General features: G+C 42.7%; 1 protein-coding gene across 1 annotated transcript in view; it reads right to left on the bottom strand.

Annotated features, from left to right (window-relative positions):
• The window catches only part of LOC307254905 (SPRY domain-containing SOCS box protein 4-like), a 77477-nt gene extending 54313 nt beyond the window's left edge, over positions 1–23164 (bottom strand). Inside the window, exon 1 of the mRNA XM_080033466.1 lies at positions 23026–23164. The gene's annotated coding sequence lies outside the window, so the exon portion shown is untranslated. The remainder of the gene's footprint in view (positions 1–23025) is intronic.
• Positions 23165–23769: the final 605 nt, after the last annotated feature.

Raw genomic sequence — 23769 nt, 5'->3', positions numbered from 1 at the left:
GAGACTCCAGGAAAGTTGCACCCGGACAAGAAATAGTCCCACATACGTGTCCTTTTCACACTTGGGTTTTCATACAGATTCAAACCAAAGATAAATAAAATGTTAATTTGTGTCTAAAGTACATTCTGTTGGACAGAGCCAGGTTAGCTCTTTCCCCCTGTTTCCAGTCTTATGCTTAGCTAGGATACCTGGCTGGCTGTAGCTTCATACATAACATACAGACATGACACACTGATATTGATCTTATCATCTAGTCCACACCAAGGTTCATGTTTGTGTTCCACTGTAAAGATTTGATCCCCTTAGGTTTGGTTTCACATTACAGTTCTGTGTGCGCTTTCCATGACATACATCGTCGGATAGCCTTCATCAGTTTGAATGAATCATTGATAAAAAGATGTACAGGGTACATTGAGCTAACCTAAATTTAGCCCTGAACTCTTACCTTAATTCTTATAATCCAGTTCTCACCCTGGGGTTAAACCTTAAAGGAGCAAAGCCTGGTAAAAAAAAAATCCCCATCTCCCTCTAGTGTTAGGAAATTCATACAAAGAACAAACCAACGCTCAACTGTCGCACTGTGTGAACACAAAGGAAAGCTTCACTCCAACACACACACATAGACACGTACACACACGCGCACACACACACACACACACACACACACACACACACACACACACACACACACACACACACACACTGATACAGCTGCTGGCCATCTGAGTACAGCAGGTAGGCATTAATTCAGCCTGGCTGCACAATCAATGATGGTAAATGGAGTCAGCAGGAGGGACATACAGCGATCTGCTGCTTTCATTTTGGTTTCTCTGACTCTTTGTCTCTCTCCCCATTAAAACACAACCTTTCTGTGTCTTGCTTTATTACAGGATAGCTCTCCAAGCGAGTCCCAAAGTTAGTACAGCGGTAACATGCTGTTTTCTCCTTCTCCCAGGCTCTTCAATCACACTGTCACTATCTCTGTACCACATACAGCTATGCCTTCACTAAAGCCGACACATCACATTTTGAAAGAGGTCCAATGTTTTTAGATCTGCAAAGGAAAGTGTATCAAAGCTTGAAGTACACACTCTGGTTCAGCTTTCTGTGGCCCACTTCCACCACTTACGGCGCTCAAACCAAATTTCCACCAAACTGCATTTCGCAATGTCAGAATGTTTATTGTTTGTTATTTCAAAGACTGGAGAATGGAGCATGTCAGAAAAGCAAGTTCTCAAAAAAAAAGAAAAAAATAAGAGGCCCCTAGATCACATGACATCATTATGTCAGTCGTTTCCCGTTTGTACACTGGAGGAGCATTTCCAAAAAACACCTTTTTTCAATGCTGGCTTAAATGTACTCTCCTTTTACTCTCTCTGTCTCACCTTCCCTCTTCCTCTCCCTCCAGCCCTTCTTCTCTACCCCTCTCCTCCCTCTCTCACTCTCCTCTGTCTGTGCTCATCCATCCATCATTCCTGCCACCCCCCTGGCCAATCCACTCCTCCCACTATTTTTTTTCCTGCTGCCAGTAGGCTACTCTTCCTCGTGTCTCCCCTCTCTTCCTGTGCCCTCCATTATCCCTCCTCCTCCTCTTCCTCCTCCTCTTTTTGCCAACATCTGCTGGTCTGCGTCTGTCACTGCTGACCTCTCGTTGCCACGTGCCAAGTCCCAATCTTCAGTGTCCCACAGAGACCCCAAATCATTAACACACGGGCGGGCACACGCGCACGCACACACACACACACACACACACACACACAGATCGGCTTGTGATGGATGGCTGTCTCCCACCCACAGAGAGCGAGAAAAGCACACAACTTCAACCTCATGATTGCAGACTCTCATTATGGCTGTGTCATTTGTCAATTAAATGTCTTTAAAATGTCTAAAAAGGCCAAATCCTTTCATTTAGAAAGGGCCCGGACAACATGTGCAGAGAAACTAAAGAGATTTAAGATCATCACTCTAAAGCGCTGATTACGTTACAGCTATACAGACACATCAAGAGCTGACTGACATTTGGGTTTGAGGTGTTAACTGTGCGCCTAAACACACTGGCTGAAATGAGAACGTTTACTTACATAAATAGATTAAATGCTGATAGTCACTAACAGCACCAAAAGCTTACGCTCAGTGTCCTTATCTGTGTGGAAGTAAATGTATTGGTAAATCTCTTTTACTGGGCCAGCCGGCAAGGCCAGAAGGTAGAAGTGACTAAAAGCGCATTGTACATTACATTGCTTTTACTCAGGGTGCAAACAATAAAAACATTACTGCCTTATATTGCAGTATACAGCAGCTCACCGCAGGGATAGCAAATACACCAAACTGCTTCTTAGCACATTGCCATCCCTCTTTTATATGCTGTGTATGCTGTACAGACTCATGGCACTTTAGACAACCTTTAGAGGTGGAGTCAGTGGTTCTGGAGAATGTTTGTCGTCAAAATCACTTTGTCTCATAATCAGTGACTATCGCCTCCTGATCCGCTACCAGTTCGTACTGTGTGTGCGTTGAAAAATAAATCTGTGTTAATACATAGCCTATGCTGTGGAAAATGGACATGTTGCTAGTTATGGTGGGCCCCCCTATGTTTATATACTTTGTTTACATACCCGTTATGGAGCTTTGGCTTTGTACTAGCGTACAGACAGGTATCGGATTGTGACGAGATATTCACAGATTTTAAACAAAAAGTGATTTTCAAGTGTTCTCCAGAATTGCTGACTGCACCTTTTTTGACAACATGATTGATGTATGAAAATGACACACCATGTGAGATCAGCTAATCATTCATTTCACATCATCCCCCAACAAGTCTGAAGATGCTGCAGGTAATGGGATCTTAAGCACTTAAGGGCTGAATGACACACTTCCGTATCAGCTGGATTTAGTGTCTGCAGCCTCATACATTAGGTGCCCACATTGTGCATGGAAGGGGCTCTTGTGAAACCCGTGAGGAACATTTGCACAAGTCCTTTCTTTACTACTGAACTGTGCATTGTTTGGCAATGTGAGTCGTGACATCAAAACAAGAGAAGCAGGTCAAAGTCAGATACATTATATCTACCCAGTACCCACACACCTGCAAACACAGGAACAGGCTGCTGGACGGACAAGCAGACGTTTTTTTATGCACGCGTTCAATTCAAGTGGCCGAAAATTATTTAAATGGGTTCAGAAATGATCCAGCTATTGCAGTATTCCTGTTAACAACAGTATTCATTCTACACGGACAGGTTTTTTTGTGCCAGCACAGGGCCAAAATACATAGACTGCTTGGTTGACCGTCATCAATAAACCATACACACAGATAGTGACTCGTCCGGACTGACTCTTTAAACAACACCTTAAGTTTTCCTTACCTTCTTTACCTTCATCTCTGTGGTGTTGTGTACTCAGAAACTGTACAGCAGTCATAAAATCTGCATTTAAAGATCTTATCAACCCAGAGTTTCATATTTCCCATTTACCGCATGTCGTGCTATGCAAAGAGGCCCGGTTTACAGAATGCGATATTAGCTGCCTTGTCACACGGGATGACATTGTGTTGTCATTCTGCGTGACTGCAACGCTGCCAGCGCCCACCACAGAGGTCTCCTTGTGTGTGTGTGTGTGTGTGTGTGTGTGTGTGTGTGTGTGTGTGTGTGTGTGTGTGTGTGTGTGTGTGTGTGTGTGTGTGTCTCTGATCTGTCTCATTCACTGAGTCAACATTTCTACTTGTTAGCATATCACCCTGCGAAACACAGGGTGTGACCAAGCCATAACAAGTACGTTCCTAATGTGAAAACAGCCTAGCACAATTTTTTTGAGCAAATTAAGTTAGAAACAAGTTTTTCTTTTTATATTTTTTTGTTTTCTTTTTAGGAACAAAAATATGTTCTCGCAATCCAGTGTGTTGCATCGTACCTACGCAATAAATCTTTAGATATAAAAATAATAAAATACAATGTATATGCTATATTTTAATTACTATTATGAATTATTATTATTGTTGCAGTTTATATCATAACCTTACATAAACACAACTTGTTCAACTCAAGAGCTCCTTGCAACACACACACACACACCACGTTGGGCGGCAGTAGGCTAAGTGACACATAGGAGATGACACACAGGGTGAAGAATAGTTGAGGAGTTCAAAGTAAGGCTGAGTGAAATCGAGCTGCATAATGGTTAACATGCAGCACCACAGTTTCTCAGCCTACAGCAATTTAGCAGATTATGGCAGCTCCATTTCCAGACAGACAGACAGACAGACCGACAGACAGACAGGGCGCACCGGGCTGCTACAGTAATCTGCTTGACTTCGGGATTAACAGCCCTCTGCAGTTGTCACTCACTGTCCGTCTCTTCCATCCACATCCATGTTGACCGCTCCAACTCTCTCCCTCTACGACTCATTAAAGGTGAAGTAACCGGTTTATTTATGTTAGTATAAGTGTTAAATTGCTATTTATTCATATAGTGATCACTTACATAATGTGCGCGTTTCATAAAGCCGATCTCTCAGTCAGCTGATTAGCATGTAATCGGCAAATAAACTTATTGGAAGATCCCGAAATTTTTATCCAATCAGAAGAGAGAACGCTACAAACCGACACCCGTCTCACTCATACATACACTCCATGGTCTCACTGCCGGTGCAAGCCAGAGCAACAGATGGGTGAATGTGTATGTTCCTACAATGGCGGAGCAGGTAAAAATCCTTCCCAATGTCTGTTTTGATGGTTTTTATCATGTTTTATCACACTTATGGATCTGAGATGATGCTAGATAACTCGCTGCTTGAAGACCGCAGTGCATTAATGTGGTGACGTAGGGACGAGCGAGGGGACTGCTAACTGCAGTAACTGACAGGAAGTTAGCTAAAAGAACCATTCCGCTTACAGCACCTTTAAGTCCTGCTTATACAGTATGTGTTGTTCTACATTCAAAACAAGAATAAATATTGTAGAGTGGGAGGGGAACTGGTTACAAAAATATTTTCCTCTGCAGTAAATGCCAATTTCAAATGTTTCATTCTTATCCAGAATGTTCCCCGCCATAGACGCACAGGAGTCTCTAAGATACGTAACTCAAGTGCTCAGACAGGTTCAAACTTAATCAAATGACCCAATACAAGTTCAGTTTGTCAAGCTTAAAACGAGGAAGCAGCTCTGCAGCAGTCATACATGTAGGGCAGACAATCTGGGTTGTAATGTACCTTTATTTACTTTTTCCAAACAAGTGGTGTAGGTTAAAGTAGGTTAGGACTCACTACGTTTAAAACCTTTCTGATTGCTAACATAAGTTGCCTCTGAAAAAGTATCCCAAATAAAAATATTTTAATAGTTTCCATATATGTAAACACCTTCAAGGGATAGCTTAGTACTTTTTTAAATGGGGTTGTATGAGGTACAAATGCTTAATGTGTTATGAGAAAGTGACAGCGCTGATCACCATCTCCATAAGGAGTTTGGGGAGACGACGACAGCCTTGTATTGTTGCAGAGTGGGGCAGAAGAAAATTTTTTTTGTCCACATAAATGCTTCACTAAAAACTAAATATCCATTCAATTGTACGCTATACTGAGATTTTTTCCACAGCTTTAGTTTGCCGGCAGACAGACGTTTATTTTTGTTTTCTTTTGTCTCTTGAATAATCTGCAGGAGCTCTGAGTCGAGCAGCTGACTGGCAGAGTGATTCAGAAAAATAAAGGACTGTCTGGTGGCAAACATAAGCTGTGGAAAAAATCTCAGTTTAGTGTAAAATTTAACTGATATTTAGGTTTCAGGTTAATATTTCTATATGTGGAGAAAAAGGTTTTTTGTTCTGGCCCCCTCTGCAACAGTACAAGGCTGACTTCTGCTACAGCGACGCCCCTCTCCCCCCCAAACTCCTTAAAGTGACTGCGCTGATCGCCATCTCCATAAAGTAAGGGCGCACTCACACTAGGGCCTCTGGCCCCGGCACACTTGGGAGAGGTGTGCCAGAGAGAATGGCACAGATGCTAATGAGATGAGATGACACGCGTACACGCACGGATACGCAACCTGAGCTGGATGACGTAGCCCATGCGCAACCCTTCTTCCCCACAATAATTGTAAACAATGGCGGCAAGAGGTTCACGAGTGGGTTCCTGTGCGATCGCAAAGTGGAGAGTCTGCTAGAAATTTGGGCCGGCGACAGTATTCAGTCGCCATGGTCGCAGCTGGATAAGACCCACAAAAATTTGGAGGCAATCCGCGACTACTATTGTTCTCCACTGTTGTTCTACTAATTCCGGCAGCGAGTACGCTTGGTGATGACGTATGTATCGTATTATAACGTGATGACGTATGTATGATGGAGCAATCGTGCCCGGGCCGCGGCCTTTGGGAGCAGTGTGACCACGGGCCAGCGTGGGAGTGGGGAGGGGAGGGCAATCGTACTGGAGCACGGAACAGGCAAACTTGCCTATTGTGAGTGCGCCCTAACACACTAAAACTATGCCTCTAAGTACCTCATACAACCCCACTTCAAAAATAATTAACTATCCCTTAAATCTCTACTGTGTTACCCGTAAAAGTTTCATACCAGGATGACAACCGATGGGAACCTGAAGATTTTGGCAAAAAAGCTGTGTACAACAAAGAAGGGACTTTAAAGAGCTGGAAAGATAGAGAATGTTAAGGAATAGTTGAGGTAAATTTGCTTATTTGCCTTCTGCCAGAGAGTTATATTAGCCTGGCTAATTAATTACTATTTCAGATGAATAATGGTCGACTCATCTGATGATGGTGAGGCAAAGTAAACTTTATTTTAGTAGGCTATTGCTCATTCATTTAGGAGTAAACACTGCAGTTCGCTCCTGTGAAATTGTGTATATGTTGATTGGCAACGCCCTCCCGCTCGTCTACCACTCTCCCTTTTAGCTTTTCTTCATTGCATTTAATTTTTTTTCTTTGATGGTTCAGCCCTGTTATCAGTCATTATGACAACAAATAACTGTCTCAAACAAAGCTCCCGCTCCTGCTCCCCTTCCCTCACCTAGAGGGATAGGCTTCTCAAATCGCATTGTTGCGCCACACTGAAATCTGCGACCAATACGGACATGTGACCAAAGAGCCTGCACGCGCGAACCGAGAATCGGACTGGGTGTGCGACCAGACCAAACGCAGTAATAAAAACTATATAAAAACGTCTTTCTTTGCACTGATGGTCTCGTTTGCTGTTAAAGGTCATTTATGATTATCAGAGGAAACATGAGGCTGTTTAAAAGATATTTAAATGTTACTCGGAGCTGCTTTAAGGAATTCATTAAGGAGTCCTCGTTTGTCAGTTCAAACTTCTAAAATATGACCGTTTAGTGCTTTTTTTCTTTGGTTTTTTGTCTGCGGCAAGGACAAAAACAAGCCATCATCAAATGTTTGATTAAAGAAAAAAATTTCAGATACTTGTCAGATAATGTAAGTGATCAATAGGAGAAACCCTCTTCCATTGTGTGTTAATGTGAATATAAATGTAAAAGCTCTTCACACATTCTTCCTTTGAATCCGAAAAAAGCCCCTTTATCCAGATTAGCGTGTGCATCTATAGCCGACTCTCTTTAATAGACGGCAATTGTATAGAGTCAACATAAGCGGTGGTGGGTGAGAACCAATATAAAAACATTGAAACACTACAGGCGCCTAGTGATGCGTTTCAGCTTTTTGCATTGCGATGAGACGAGAGCCGGTTGAGCAATGCAAGCGGGAGAATTGAAAAAAAAGTCAATGCAGCAGCAGCAGCAGAGGGGAAAGGTCAAACTGATCAACATCTCTATCCGGAACAAAAGGCCTGGGCTCATTTATACTCAAAGCCCCTCGGAAAAAGAAAAAACACCCTCATATGCCACGACGATGTAATGTTGCCATGACAACTATGGAAGAAGTACTGAGGAGGTGCACACACACACACACACACATATGAAGAAACTGGCTTGCAGGCGACAGATTTCAGTAGGATGTACTGTAGGCCTACACACGGAGGACGTCGCCACTGTATGCGTGAGAGTAAGAGCCCCCTCTCTTATTACGGAGAGCCAAAAATAGGATCGGAATAACGAGCTTCTTATCATCTGCTCCATCGTTTCCATATCGACTCTGCTTTCCCTATCACTCCATCCCCCTGTCATTTTCCCCTCTCCTCCTTCCCCCTTGAACGGAGTAAATATTTCCCCTGGGCCACTCTCCCGTATAACGGAGATATATTACACCAGGAATTTTCGATTATGTGACGGCTGCAAGCTTTTCCTTCGACTTATTTTCTTTTTTCTTTTCCAATTTCCTCACCTCAAGACACAGGATGCTTCTGTCTGTCAGGCCAATGGCAGTTCATGGATCCAGCTAACAATTAAATCAGCACAGATGTAAAACACGGAACTCACTAATGTAGAGATTTAACCTGCTGCTATATTTTCTAATCTATAATTAAATAATCGATGTATTAAATAATTGATAGCTACTTCAACCCTAAAACATAAGCAGCACATCTTCATATTTGAGTATATTAGGTGTGTATGTAGACATGTACTGTTTACTTTGCATTGGGTGATCGTCTGATTGTTGAGTGGTTCCAACTTTGACCAGTTTTTTTTTTCAGTTTTCCAATGGGGATATTTGGTGTATGTATGTTTTGATATTTGGATGTATATTTTCAGAAAATCTAATTAAAAAGAAATCAATGATCTTAATAAAAAAAAAACTGTCTAATGACAAAATAGATTAATCAACTAATTGTTTTAGCTCTAATCCTGTCGTGCTGTCTATCTCTCCTTCTCTTCTTTCACACACACACACACACACACGCACACGCACACACACACTGTGACTCACAGACTCTCCAGTTGTACAGCCTCCTCCTGTTTCTTTTGACTAATTCAAGGCGATGGGTCAGATCTGTTACAGACACAGATGAGCCAGCTGGGAGGTTGAAGCCCTGCAGCAAACTCAGGCTTTTCTTCTTATCACGCTGCAACACATCATGTTGCCACAAACTGTCTGCATTCTGTCATTTCAATACAAACACCTGTTGGTTTCTGACCACGGGGCTGTGGCAAAGAAGAGGAGGTACAGCTGCCTCGCATATGTCTCTGAGTGTCTCACTGAATGCCTGTCTGCCTCTTCATGACTGTGTATCTGGCTCACACCCTGCATCTGCCAACAGCCTCCTCTGTCTGTCCAAACAGGCGGTGTTTGCTCTCTTTATTCACATAAAAACATCAGCCCATTGCCTTTATTTCTGCCTTTTACACCCAGACACACACACACAACACGCCTGCCCTGACCCAGATCCTCGTTTAATGAAACGTAAAAATGACTGATTAAATAAATTATAAGTGGGGGGGTGGTGCTCTCTTGTGAACCTGATGCCCTTTCTATCTCTTCTTGCCAAAGCTTTTCTCTCTCGATTCAATTCAAATCAAAGAGCTTTATTGGCATGACTATTGAAGAAAACGGTATCTCACTCATTCACACACGTCTGCTGCACAAGAGGAAGTGGATTTTCTTTTTCTCCATCCCCTTTTCTCTCTCTCTCGCTCTCTCTCTCTCTCTCTCTCTCTACACGGAATCATTTCAGTAGTGAAGCCCAAAGTGCTGACTCGATGGAGTAGCGCTCGTGTTGAGAGTGTTCTCTATAAGAGCTCCGGCGTACTCATTGTCAAATTGAGTTTGGCGTGTACTCAGAGGCTGCCAGGAGCATAGCTGAGTGCAAATGTCACACTGGGGGTCTGAAGATGAGATGATGCAGCTGGAAATGAGAGTGGGGGAGAATAGATACAGACATATTGGCCTGCGTCAATGCACTGCCCGATATTAGGTTATCATCACAGATACAGTCTATCTGGAGTAGTGTATCTCGGGAAGGTCATTTAGAAATATTGATGCGACTACATTGTTTGTCCCAGTAAGTAGGCTACATATTTGATTGCATACAAATTCAAATGTGATATTTGAACTTTAGAATATTGATGTCAGTATCGGCCTCAATAATCCAGTATCAACCAATCTCTATACCTTAAACCATCTGAAAGATCCCACATACAGGTAGTGACCCACAGCTTTCTTCCATGTATTTTTTTTTAAATGGCTATAATTGAGATTCTTCTTCATTGCCGCGTTTCAGCTTAATTCACTGTTCACTGTTTTAGTTCAGTCTTACTGCTCTCACCAATCACTTAGATATTTCCTTCAGGAGCTGGTGAAGTAAAAAAAAACAGAGTTGAAGAGACTAAATATTGGACTTGGCATTAAACAGGAGGACACAAGTACGATTTCACATGAATATATAGTTTTTCCATAACTAATTCATATAAATACGAAAGTGTTTGCTAACATGTTAGCCATATCAACTTCAAAAGTGATGATTATGTCAGTGAAGAGATGTCTGTGGCCATAACAAACCATAATTATACGATTCATAAAGATCGTTCCAGATTTACCTGAAACTAAGGTGCATATAAGGACACGCAAAATGATCTGCCAATGAGTATAGCCTGGTTTTTAAAATGCTCTTCAGGCAGTATGAAGGAAAATAAACCTCTATGGTGTACAGTTTAAAAAATTAAATAAAGTCTTGTAAACAGCACTGGTAAAAAAACTGAAAAGAAAAAAAAGAGCGATTAATTCAATGTCCACATGAATCATTTGGAGTTCTGACTGGAGTCCTACACCCACTGTGGCAATCAAAGCCCGGAGCAGGGCTTGTTTCACCACTATATTTATTGCCTGTGAGAACACGCCAATTTCCACTTCCTTTCGAGTGCACTGCCAGCATAAATCAACGCTCTGACAGAGAGAAAGGAACGGGGGGTGAGGGGGAGTGGATATCTGACAAGCACTGGTTGACATTTTTTATTAGAACTACCACTTTCCTATCGCTAGATTCACAAATATCCACCCAACTCAGGTTCAGATCGAAAAACTAGTGGCAAACGCCGTCCAATAACAAAACCAAAGGCAAAACGTCTGTGTGATACAACGCTAAAACACTTTAAAAATGCCTTCTGACGAATTGCGGGCTACGCCGGAATGGTTTATTCATTTTAATTCTCACAGCGCACATAAATAAACATAAAGTATGGTGTAATGTAGGGGAGAACGGGGTAATCTGAGCCACTTTTTACATTTGCTCCCCACTAAGGGAGCTAAAATGATTTATCACTCAAATTGACACATTTCCCATTAATTCAGGATGTTTCATAGAAATGGGCATTAGCAGAATTTTTTCAAGACAAAGGGCAGTGAAAATATGATTGTTTTAAAAAAAGTTGTCATGTGGCTCACTTTACCCCAGCTGTGGGGTAAACTGATCCACTACTTTTTCCACTCTGAAACTACCTTAACACCACATATTGTAACAGTAAGAATCCTGAAAGCTAGCCACACATTCCAGAACTAATGTCGGACTAAAGAATGATGGGGTTTGGTCAATTAAGCGAAGCTAATTTTCTAAACACTTGAAAGTAACTCTGAACAAAATCAAATACAACATATTATAATTCAAAAGGTTTTAATAAGATTCAAATGAAAGATAGAACCAGTTAGATTAGAACACAGTCTGGGGGTCAGAACACAGGACCCTTAGAGCCAGCAAGTGTCTGGGGGTCAAAGCATAGGAAAATCAGAACCAGCGAGAACAGCCTGGGACTTAGAACACAGGAGAAGACCCAACTGGATTATAACATCAGCCTGTCATACTCTACAACTAGGCCTACTCTACATTCCAGCCCTGAAGGTTACAGGGAAAGATGAGAAGGTGCTCTTTCCGTGTGGTTGCCCCAGGTCGTCTTCCTGGTGTATTTCCTTGGCATGATGGCTTTTCTAAAATGTGTATGACATTAAAATAAAACATATGTTATGTAATATTACATTAAAATATGTTTAAGACTAAACTTAACTTGTGCCTCATGGTGGGGGAAAGTGAGACAGTGGCTCACTTTCCCCCACAGCATTTGGCTCACTTTCCACCACCACCACAATTTGAGAAAAAACTACCTCGCTTAGCATTTCAGGCTAATCTTCAGTTATCAGCATCACATGGTTTCATATGTTGGTAGTTCATCAACACGTATGATGGAAGTTTTTCTACGTGAATACATTTGCTTTGGCACAACAGTTGATTAAATTGACAGCAAGAAAATTTACTTTTACATGCAATATACCTATTTTGGTGAAAAAAACATGCTTACCACAGCACCATGAGGTCCTCTCTTTCAGGGCCATGGGGAAATGAGAGGGGCTTGAAAACATATATCTCACATGACCACAAATGTTTTCCGTTGCCTAGATACAGGGGGTGGCTCACATTACCCGATGCCTCAGATTCCCCCGTTCTCCCCTATAAGTAAATGACTCTTGCTGCCTCTCCCTAGCAGCTCAACATACACAGGCCCATAAAAATGTATCAACACACAGTTGCTGAATTACATCAAAGGGCCGTCCAGTGCATCGACTGTCTGGAAATGGTTGACGAACAGTGATTGCTGTTTTGTGATTAATTGATTACTAACTACTAACCAATTCTCTCTCTCCCCTCTCAAACACACACACACACACACACACACACACACACACACACACACACACACACACACACACACACACACACACACACACACACACACACACACACACACACACACACACACACACACACACACACACACACACACACACACACACACACACACACACACACACACACACACACACACACACACACACACACACACACACACACCCTTCAGCTATACTTGAGAAGACGTTGATTGTTAATGGATTCCCGAACCCCTTACCCTAACTATCAAAACGAAATGCCTAACCAATATCCTTACACTAACATCTAACAACGTGAGAACCGGCCAAAATGTCCTCACTTTCCAAAAATGTCCTCACTCCTAAAGTCTAAAACTCAATAGGTTCTCACAAAAAGAGTTGTACAAGCACACACACACACACACACACACACACACACACACACACACACACACACACACACAGATGTGCAATGTGGGCTCCAACTGCTCTCGGGCTGGTGACACACCTCATCAAACTGTGGCCTGTTAAAAGTGGTGCTGACATGTGTGTGTGTGTATGTGTGTGTGTGTGTGTGTGTGTGTGTGTGTGTGTGTGTGTGTGTGTGTGTGTGTGTGTGTGTGTGTGTGTATGTGTTTGTGTGTCTGCCCTGCGATCATAATCATAGCAGTGTGTGTCACTGTCTGTGCCTGCGCAGCATGTGGCGGTGGTCTGGTTTCCGCTCAGAGGGCTGTGAAGTGGCCTGATGAAAGCTCACACATGGTGGTATGGGCGGTGAGACGCGCCTGATCTCCTGTCGGGACCGCAGCAGGGCTCAAACGGCTGGGCCAGCTTCCCACTTCTGTCGCGGATATTTAGCTGCAGTGACAACAGTTAGGTTAGCCTGTAGACGTTTTGTCATGGAAATGAGGTCGGGATGATGCCACTAACGGCCATAAACAAATGATGATTTGCATTTAAAACAACACCTCACTGAAACATAATTTTTCTCCACGCTCACTGCCCCTAAACCTTGACAGTGTCGAGCATCATCAGGGTTTCAACACGGTAGGGATATACTTTCTGGAGCAATGCTATCAAAAAATTACGAGATTTAAGACATATAGCAGAAACAAACTTAAACCTTACTGGTAATTTATCAATGTTATTCAGAGGAATTCCCTGTGTAAAAGTGAATTGTATGGACATAAAATGCCAGCCAGGGTCTCTCAGGTCTATTTTCTAATAGCCTTTTATATACCATCTATGCCTCTAACATAACTCTGAAAAAGTTTAAACCCTTATAACAATGCCACTTGAGGAGGGTGCAACTTTGAAAGCTGTGTTTCCAGGTCAAAAAGTTTCAGACAACCCTACTTTAAGTATGCAGATGGATGACAAGTGACTGGAAAACCTGAGTGCACAAAATAGAAGAGGTCAAACACAGAAAATTATGCAGATGTTTCTACACCGCGCACAAGGGGTTTGATAAGTTGTAAAACGTTGGATGATCTATGACAAAGAGCTCTGAAAACTGTTCTGGAAGCACAACACCTTACTATGCTAAATTATGTTGATTAAAATCTCCAGTTTGTCACCGATCTGAAACCTTATGTCATTTCGGAGAATCCAGTGTCTGGGGCTTACTAGCTTGGTAAATTAGCTCTGATCTCGCAGTAATAAATGCTAATGTGAACTGTATCCTCGGGGACCACTTCTAAAACTCTCCGGCTCAGCTGTGCGACAGTAAAAGAGAGCATTACGATCTCATAAAAACACAGTACCTACACCTGCCTGTACCAATGGATCATTTATATTATCATGCTAATTTCAATTCAGGGACTGTACGCCTGTGTTAAATTCACAACCTTCACTTCTCACCTTTACAGTGCCATAGCCGTCTGCAGCGACAACACACTCCACTGTACTCTCTCTCCTCTCTCATCCTCTTATGATGCTGTTTGAGGCTTCACCTTTCTCCCACCATTCCAACAGTCATCTCCATTCTTTCACAAGCCTCAATGCCAGAAGCTCTCACCTTCGTTTGCTTCTTTTTCATCTTCTTTGCACTCGTTTCTGTCTCTCACACACAAATACCTCTTTACCTTACTTTCCTCAGTCCACACACACACACACACACACACACACACACACACACACACACACACACACACACACACACACACACACACACACACACACACACACACACACACACACACACACCAATGATTAGAGTTTGGATCAAATCCAATCAAATATTAGTATCAAGTGCCGATTCGGCCATAATTAACTTATCAAATATCGGACTGACATCACCGATGCACGTACTGATCCATAATCCATATAGTCAGGTTGACCACAGTCTCTCTGTTATTTCTATACAGTTGTTGCTGCTGCATTGACATAAAGCCTAACTTGATTCGTCCTGTTCAGGTTCTTAGAAGCAGCCATTGTTGTTTTTGAGTTATGCGAGTTGGGTTTTCTATTTTTTTTTTCTATTTATAAAATTGCAAATTACAATTTTGAAGCTGTTTAATTATGCTTTTGAACTCATGTGTGGAAACAGTTTTAAAAAATGGCTACGGAATTAATTTAAATTTTATTTTGTTTTAATACAAAATACTGTGTGGTTTACCAGTACCTTACACATAATAAATACAAAAGGTTGTTACTGGGTTGCCTGAGAACTCTGCGATAAGGATCCTGTCGGTGTAGTGGTAAACCCGACGGAGAGCCTTACGCGCCCGAGAACCCAGCATTAGCCCCACGCCGCCTGTTGCGGCCTGGGCCTCGTTTCGCCACGCAGACGAGGTGATGAACGTGCATCTCTCTACTTTGTGGTAAACGATCTGGTCATCATTGTGCACTCTTCTGTGTTCCTGGACTCCAAGGATCTCCACTCCCCGCTCCTCAGCACAGTGTGCTAGCTCGACCAATCTAGCTTCTTCTCTCACTGTACATGTGTTGAAGGTTCCCATTACAAATGGTCTCCGACAGCGCATGAGTGCATTGGGCGGGGTGCTGTGATCGGACAGGACCCTCCCTGGTTTCCCAGGGTTTGGGGTCCTGTCGTCATGGTGTCCTCCAGAAGGAGGACCAGCACCACCGTCCGCTGCGTTGCTCCTGCGGACTCCCGCCGCTAGAAGTATAGGATTTGGGATGACATGGTTGGCTTTACTATGCTTATTAAGGACTGTGGGGCGCAACTCCTCGCAGTCCCGGTTTTAGTTCAGAGTGTCCTTCTCCTAGGTGGGTTGCCATCCAAGGCTATGATCCCCTCCTGCCCATGCTATTTGCCCTGCCTCTCAAACAACAAAACATTGCCTCCCCCCTCCCGTCTCCTCTTGACTTGACACAGAGCCAATGAATCACACTTTTGTTCATCCCCGCCTTGACTTAGCATTACATGACATCAAAAACAACAAAACCCAGACGACTGCTGTATGCAAACACAGTCCCCCTGCCTATAATCTGCCATACTCCTGTCCATCATTAGCTCCCTATGAAAACAATAGTGAGCATGATAGAACCAGCTGCAAGCCGCAACCAGCTGTGCTATCATTATCTCAATGCAGTGTGTGTGTGTGTGTGTGTGTGTGTGTGTGTGTGTGTGTGTGTGTGTGTGTGTGTGTGTGTGTGTGTGTGTGTGTGTGTGTGTGTGTGCAAATGCTCCAATATTTCTTATAATGCTTATACTGTACCTTTGTTATTTTAACTTTCCCCATATTGGTAGATTTTGATCATTTACTGGCCATCCTCCCTCATTTTAAGTGTGTAAAAGAGAGAGCGAGAGAGAGAGAGAGAGAGAGAGAGAGAGAGAGAGAGAGAGTGAGTGTGGAGGCCTCTCTCCATAATTAGGGCAGACCAGCCACACACACATGGGTCTCCCCTGACACTTCCCCTCCAAGATGTAAATATTCATGAGACCCTAAATGCTTTGGTGAGCTCTGTAATTATGGCCAGGAAAATAGACGGGGAGAGACAAAGAGAGAGAGTGGGAGACAGAGAAGGAAGTGCCCTCCAAAATCCAAGACACAGAAGCTACTTCTTGGTTATTTTTACAGATTCAGAATTGTATACCGTAAATAACAACACAATTTCAACAACAGTATCCTTAGTCTTTTTTTTCTTCTTTTTTTTTGCAATAGCTGCACTTAAAATTGTTTAATTGTATACAGAGAGCTCACTTAAAGCGTAAATATACCAGTAGACAAACTCATATACACATTACAATGGATTTATATGGAGGTGTAGCGCCACACTGACAAGTCTCCTCAACAGCTGCACGGACAGAAACATTTTTAGACTAAAAAAATCATCCAAGGAGTCAAAATCAATAATCAGTTATGGCAGTACTTGTTTTTGTGCTAACTTTTTTTTTTAATCCCTTTTGGCTTTAATCCTCTGCTAAGTACAGCTAAAGGGGCCAGATCTCATTTAGTTCATGCAGGTGTGTTCGTTAAAAGCTTTTCCCCCAGACCATTCAGTGAGTGGTTCGCTATAAAAACAACACCTAATCCTCATCCAGTCATATACTGTACAACCAACACTTATATTGCTTTCTTTCTCCATCTATATTTTAAAAACATGAGGAGTGCTAAAGCAAAACCAACTTGTTAGCTTAACCTTTTAAGGGAAGTTTTAAAACCCTGCCTACATTTACAACTGCAAACACCTGCTCCAACATAATGAAAAGTGGCAGACATTGTTGGATTTTTGGTATCAGAAAGCTAAATAAATTGGTGTCTGAATTCAATCCAATCTTCCTGTTTGAAAAGGTATTTTAGTTGTAGTGAGGCAATCCGACGACCAACTTTTATTGTGAGCATGCTTTCCTGCAGCCTGCAGTTCAAAATGATTCGTTTTCAAAGGCTAAGATACATTGTTGCTTATAGCATAATTTATCATGAAAACTTTAAAACAGCAACACTGGTGCTATCCATTAAACGGCACCCATGAAGCTTAATATTTGTAACAGATTTTTATAACTTGACGGAGCCAGGCTAGAAGTATCCCCCAGTCTTTATTATGCCAAGCTACGCTAAGCTAAACTAACCATGCTGCTTGCTGTCGCTTCATATTTACCATAGACATGAGAGTGGTGTTGATTTTCTCGTGTGACTCTTATATTAGCAAGACATGTTAAACTGTTTCCTTAATGCTTTGTGGCATAATTTAAATGTGATTATATTATGCACACTTGTTATCAGAAGGTTGTGAGGATAGGGTTAGTAGTAGGTGGTGTCCATTGAATCAGTGTTAACCCTGAGCATCACAGCACTGGGTTCATCCTATTCCCTCTAAAGCCTGAGGCCAAATCTAATATCACATCAAATAAGTGTGAATACAGTGTGTGGTAACCAGGCTTCAGAGTGCAGTGCAGTCTGCTCTATTTCTGGGTTTTCATAGTAGATCGTTGGCAAAGCCAGCCAGGATTCCTTTTACAAAAACACTCTTGAGATGATACTTGGAAAAAAAAGACTTCAAGACTTTTAAAGAAATACTATTGGTTGTCAGCATGTCAGAGCAGTTGATAAAACCGTTTTAAGTTTTCATTCCATCGCATTCTCCTCACAATTATCTGCAGTTTTTGTACTCGGAAATAATCACATGCCTGTTTTACATTCCAGGATGAGTCAATTCATTTAATCCAAGTGGAAAAGCCATCACGGGAGCCATGAAATCACAGGCAGACTGCAGCATGAGGCAACGGATTGTCCCGGCATTGACACAGAGACTGATGCTGCACTGGCACACACACAGACACAGAGGAGAGGCATGAAACATTCCATTAATGAAGACACACACACGAGACACATGAAACATTCCAATATTGAAGAGAAACAACGCACACACACGCACACACACACACACACACACACACACACACAAAAACAAGGACACTGAATCACCGCCAAATGGCAAATGAGCCAGAGCATGGCACTTCAGACACACTGCTGTTATTTATATGTAAATGAGCCCAGTGCTACTCTGTCCATGTAGCCCTCATCAGTCTTCTTTACCCTCCAGAAAGTACAAGACAGGAAAACTTCCATCAGATCGGACAGACGAGTTGATTGGAAAACGACGGGGAAGTGGAGGTGAAGTGTGTGTGAGATGAGGAGCAGCGGTCATTAGCTGTAACTGAGGCCTGTTTGACACACAACACTAACGATTTTATGTTCCTTGTTGTCTCCCCGGGGGCTCCAACTCCAACTGTGTGTGTGTATGCGTGTGTGTGTGTGTATGTGTGTGTGTGTGTGTGTGTGTGAGAGAGAGAGGGACTTTAGTTAACGATTCGCTACTGCAATCCTTCCCAAACAATCTGGCAAATATCCCAAAAGGATGAAGCAAGAAGATTACAAGCAGCATCATCCACCTCGCTGTGACTTACTGATGAGCAAGCCAAACCCCGCAGGGAGGAACAGTAAAAGTTGCACACAGACAGACACATATTCCAGGGAACACGTGACAAAATGCTGAGCAAATCTCTTCCACTCACAGTCTTGGCAGGCAGCGGGGAGGAAAACTGCCCCTCTTTACTGTAAAGTGCCCTATACTAATACCTGGGTTATCATGTCATTGTAAATGGCCTCTGTGTGAGTCACCGGTGCATCAGCAGGCACAAAACACTGCCTAAACACACACACACACACACACACACACAAATTGTACATTGCACTTAGACACTAAGCGCCCGTCAAGGCATCGTCTTCCTGTTTGTTTCTCTCCGCAGCAGTTGATGTCTTTGACTTTAGAGCGCAGCAGTGCATGACGCTGATGCCTGTCCTGAGTGAATCCTGCACAGTTGTGTATTTGTTGTGTGTCTGTGTGAGAGTGTATGTGTGAGTGTGTCCGTGTGCATTTCTGTGAGCTCAGCATTCTAAGACTGACTTCACAAAAGGCCGCTGAATATAAATCCCTGTCCCTCTCCGTCTCCGACGCAAAGCATACATTTACCTTCTTTTCGGAGGACAGAAAGATATGAAATCACTACAAAAAGGGAAGAAGACGGATGATGGATGGAAAGACTGACACACCTCCATCTATATCTATAATCTACTGTATAATGTGGAGTAAAAGCAATTAGTCGATCAACAGAGAATTATTCTATAGCATTGCTTTGAGCTAAAATCAGCATGCTAACATGGTCACAGTGACAATACTGATGCTGATGTTTAGCACGTATAAAGTTTTCCAAATTCACCAGCCTGTTAGGTTAGCACGCGCTTACATTTGCTAATTAACATTAAACACAAAGTAGAGCCGAGGCATGTGTCACTTGGTACTAATTACAGAAAAAAGTATAGAGTCAATGTTTAATCGGTACTTTTCTAGGTAGTTAATTCCAATGAATTGCCTGGCATAACCTGGAGGGGACTTTGAGGGCACAGTAAGTCAGGAGAACATGCAAAATTGGTACAAATGGAGCCTTATGTTTCTCATGATAAATATGTGATGAATTAATATTTATTTGGGTTTATAATTAGTTGTTTCTTAAGGATGACCTTATTTCCCTATATAAGTGAGTAATAATAAGAAAAACAACTGCAACTTACTATACTGAATGATTCAAAATACTTCAATGAACTGACATACAGTACGTTGCTTAAATGCTTTCTAACGCGTGACACCGAGCTTTACAAATCCAACACTTTGTGATCTATTTTCTGCTAATTTGAGGCTTCACAGGTTCAGACCTTTGAGCCTGCTTCCTGTAAGAGTGTCTACTAATCTGCAGTGTGGCACACACATAACAAGCACAGTGGGTGGAGGCTGGGAGAGATGAAGTCATTAAAAATAATGATGGTTGATGCAAAGCAGCTCATCCCGAAATAATACTAAAATGTATTCCATCTCTTGCCAGCAAAACTATGCGTACGTGTGTCAATGAGTGACGCTGACTGCCTGCCACACAACTGGCACTGAGCAGAATGCAGATGAGCAATAATATGAACGTACAGCTGGCAAGAAATGGACCTGAAATCTCATTTAAAAAGTGTTGCGACTATAAAAGATGTTGAGTAACACGGACTCAACTCTGTGTGTAAATGAGTTACTCTGGCTGCTGACATCAGTGGCACCCGTCTAGTGTACACTGTATAGGGATTACTCCAACATGCTCAAGACAGAACTTCCACTATCTCAGTTTAGGGATTTTCACCACTTCATACATAATGCCAGGCAGTATCTGTGTGCAGTGACAGGGTGTGATAAGAAGACACAGCCCAGTTACTTAAATAAACCCTTATCTGGCCTATGAGCTGAATCCCATCTGCCTCTCCCATCCTCACACTGACACAGAAGGCTGCTGCCTATTCCTCCCTCCGGAGGGATAAGAAGAAGAGGGGACAAGGGGAGATTTTTTTCTTTCTCTAAAAAGGGAGGGAAAAAGCAGAAAGTAAAAGACAGAGAGAAACAGATTAGGAGGTGGACTGAGGAGCTGAGCAAAGGAGGAGAAAGGAAAATGCAGACAATGTTCAAGCAAAGGAAGAGAAGGGCTACATTTTTATGGGGGAAAATTGAGTGTTGAGTGTGCTCCCTGAGGTGTTCGAAAAATGAATATGAAAGTGTTATTTGCAGTGTAAGAGCTGAAAGCACATGACATTTTAGTTTCCAGTTAGAGCCCTCTTAGGGAAATGTGATTTCATAACTGGACATCATTTCATAAGCAATCTAAATTTCAGCAAAAAGATGGCAGTCCAGAAGAATTGCAGCGGCAAAAAAGGGAGAAAAAAAAAGTTGTGGTAGAAAACAGGCAGGGGAAGATGTGACCGACATATTGTGTGTGAGAGAGAAGTAAAGGGGGAGTGGGGGTGAAAAGAAAAGTAAAGTAAAGAAAAGAAGGGAAGTAAGGGCTAGAAAATGAACATACATAAACAAAAACCCAAAAAAGAGACGCAGCCTGTGAGCGGCCTGAACTCCCATGGTGACCGGCTGCTCTAGAGCGCAGCAGACAGATAAATGACCCCCTGTCACTATTACAATGCTCCCATCCCCTCCTCCTCCTCCATCCCTCCATCTCTCTCCCAGCCAACCACGCTGGTCCCTTATCTCGACAGGTCATCCATCAAACGGCAGTCAGACTCCACCCCCTTCCACCTACACACACACACACGCGCACACACACACACAAAACACACACTTTTGTGCCCATTACTTGTTAGTAAACCAAATTAAGCGACACTGCACCTGGCACAATGATGAAAGAGAGTTAGTACCCGCTAGTCTTGTTGTCTCTCTCTCTCTCTCTTTCCTCTCTTTACAGTACAGCATTTACACAGACACACCCACAACTGGCACTAATAGAGTAGACTTCCTGTGGCAGTCCTACTAGAGTACTATTCAGCTGCATAGGCTTTTGCAAACAGCCAGTGTTGCTCATTAGAAGTGTAATCATCTTAAAAGAGTTGTAAGGTTGGAAACTATTTGTAAGCTTCTTTGACAGCGCAACTGGTTCAGGATGTCACCAGAATAAAACTAAGAAGTTACAAGTGTTATCTGATGTAATCCTTTTGGGCTTTTATAGTGAAATACAAAGTTAGTCCCTCTTTAGGTCTCCAAAAAAAACCATGATTAATCATAGAACTGAAGGAGGAAACATCCGCTTTTGATGAATTACTCACATGGACATAGGCCTATACAAAGTGTGACAAAAGGTCGCAAGTGGAGATTGCTTCATTTTAAACGTTGACACAAGCCTTAAAGTTTGGGAATCACTGGAATATCCCCGAGATGCTGAATGCTTGTTTTTGTCTGATTAAATGCATGCATATCTGATCACTTACAATGCATCAAAATCTCTCTCTCTCTCTCTGTCTCCACACACACACACACACACACACACACACACACACACACACACACACACACACACACACACACACACACACACACACACACACACACACACACACACACACACACACACACACACACACACACACACACACACACACACACACACACACACACACACACACAGCACAGCACATTGAAGGAATGTTGAGATCCACTCAACCTTTTCCATCACATCCCTCGCTGTGTGTGTGATTCAGGGTGACAGATGAGGTGACATCAGTGTGAGCTGAGTCGCACGTAAAGACGAACGCACACACACACACACACACACACACACACACACACACACACACACACACACACACACACACACACACACACACACACACACACACAAGAGTTGGTGAACGTTCAGGTGCGCTGGGTAAGCACGTCCATATCTTATGAACTTCAGCACACTACCTTCTATGGCAAGTGGCGAAAAACTACAGAGTAACCCTGGCTATGGAAAGGCAAGTCGGTTGTTTTTCTCGGTGTGAAATTCGAATTCCTACAGTAGACTGCAATCAATCAACGATATCCCTTTTTTGAAGGAAAACACAGCATTCTGACAGGCGAGACAGAACACAATGCTCCAAACCCGGCTGTGGCTGGGTCTTCACATCATCCGGTGTGGTGTAAACAGAGGAGAGAGAACACTCACCCGAACACAAACTGAACTCCGTCTCCGGGCGACACTTTTTTTCTCCCGATGTTTTCTCTGCGAGAAGCAGAGACCTCCTCCCCGTCTTCCCCACCGAGGACAGCAGCGTTATTCCAGCGCTGTTACATGTGTTTCAGTGATCGATGTAACGACGGTGTCTTTGTTGCAGTAAACAGCTCTAGACACAGCACAGGCAGCCAGGGACCCGATGCTGCTGAGTGTCCATTTACTCTGCCAGAGCGAGCATTGATTGGTCGATTCCACCACAACACAGCATTCGGCTCTGACGCCGGTGGTGCGTTCATAGGCTGCTCGTAAACTCAGAACAGCTCCAGTTGTACGAATTTGTAGAGATAGGCCTACTAAAAAGTAGAGCCTACCTGTAAGATAGCCTACTACAACTTCCACCACAGCTGTAATTACTAGCCTACTAGGCCTACTACTAGGCCTAATAGCCTACTACTCAAAGATTGTAGCTACTAGGCTACTACTAGGCTACTTGTATTACTAGGCTACTGGTGCTACTAGTAGGCCTACTAATAGGCTACCAACGTTAATAAGCCTACTAACACAATTCTATTAGCCTATTACACTTTGACCATTTAAACTCCTTTCAGTGCTTGAATTCTAACAAAATCCTCAACTTCTTCATTTTCACTGTAACTGGCCCGTACCTCCAATCAAAACGTTCAACAATCTTTTACAATCAACAATCAACTAATTTATTTTGATGTATTTCAGCTG

Source organism: Ammodytes marinus, assembly GCF_949987685.1.
Source record: "Ammodytes marinus genome assembly, chromosome: 9".
Taxonomy (NCBI): Eukaryota; Metazoa; Chordata; class Actinopteri; order Uranoscopiformes; family Ammodytidae; genus Ammodytes; species Ammodytes marinus.
Note: the sequence above shows the minus strand (reverse complement) of the source record. Positions and strands in the feature narration are given on the sequence as shown.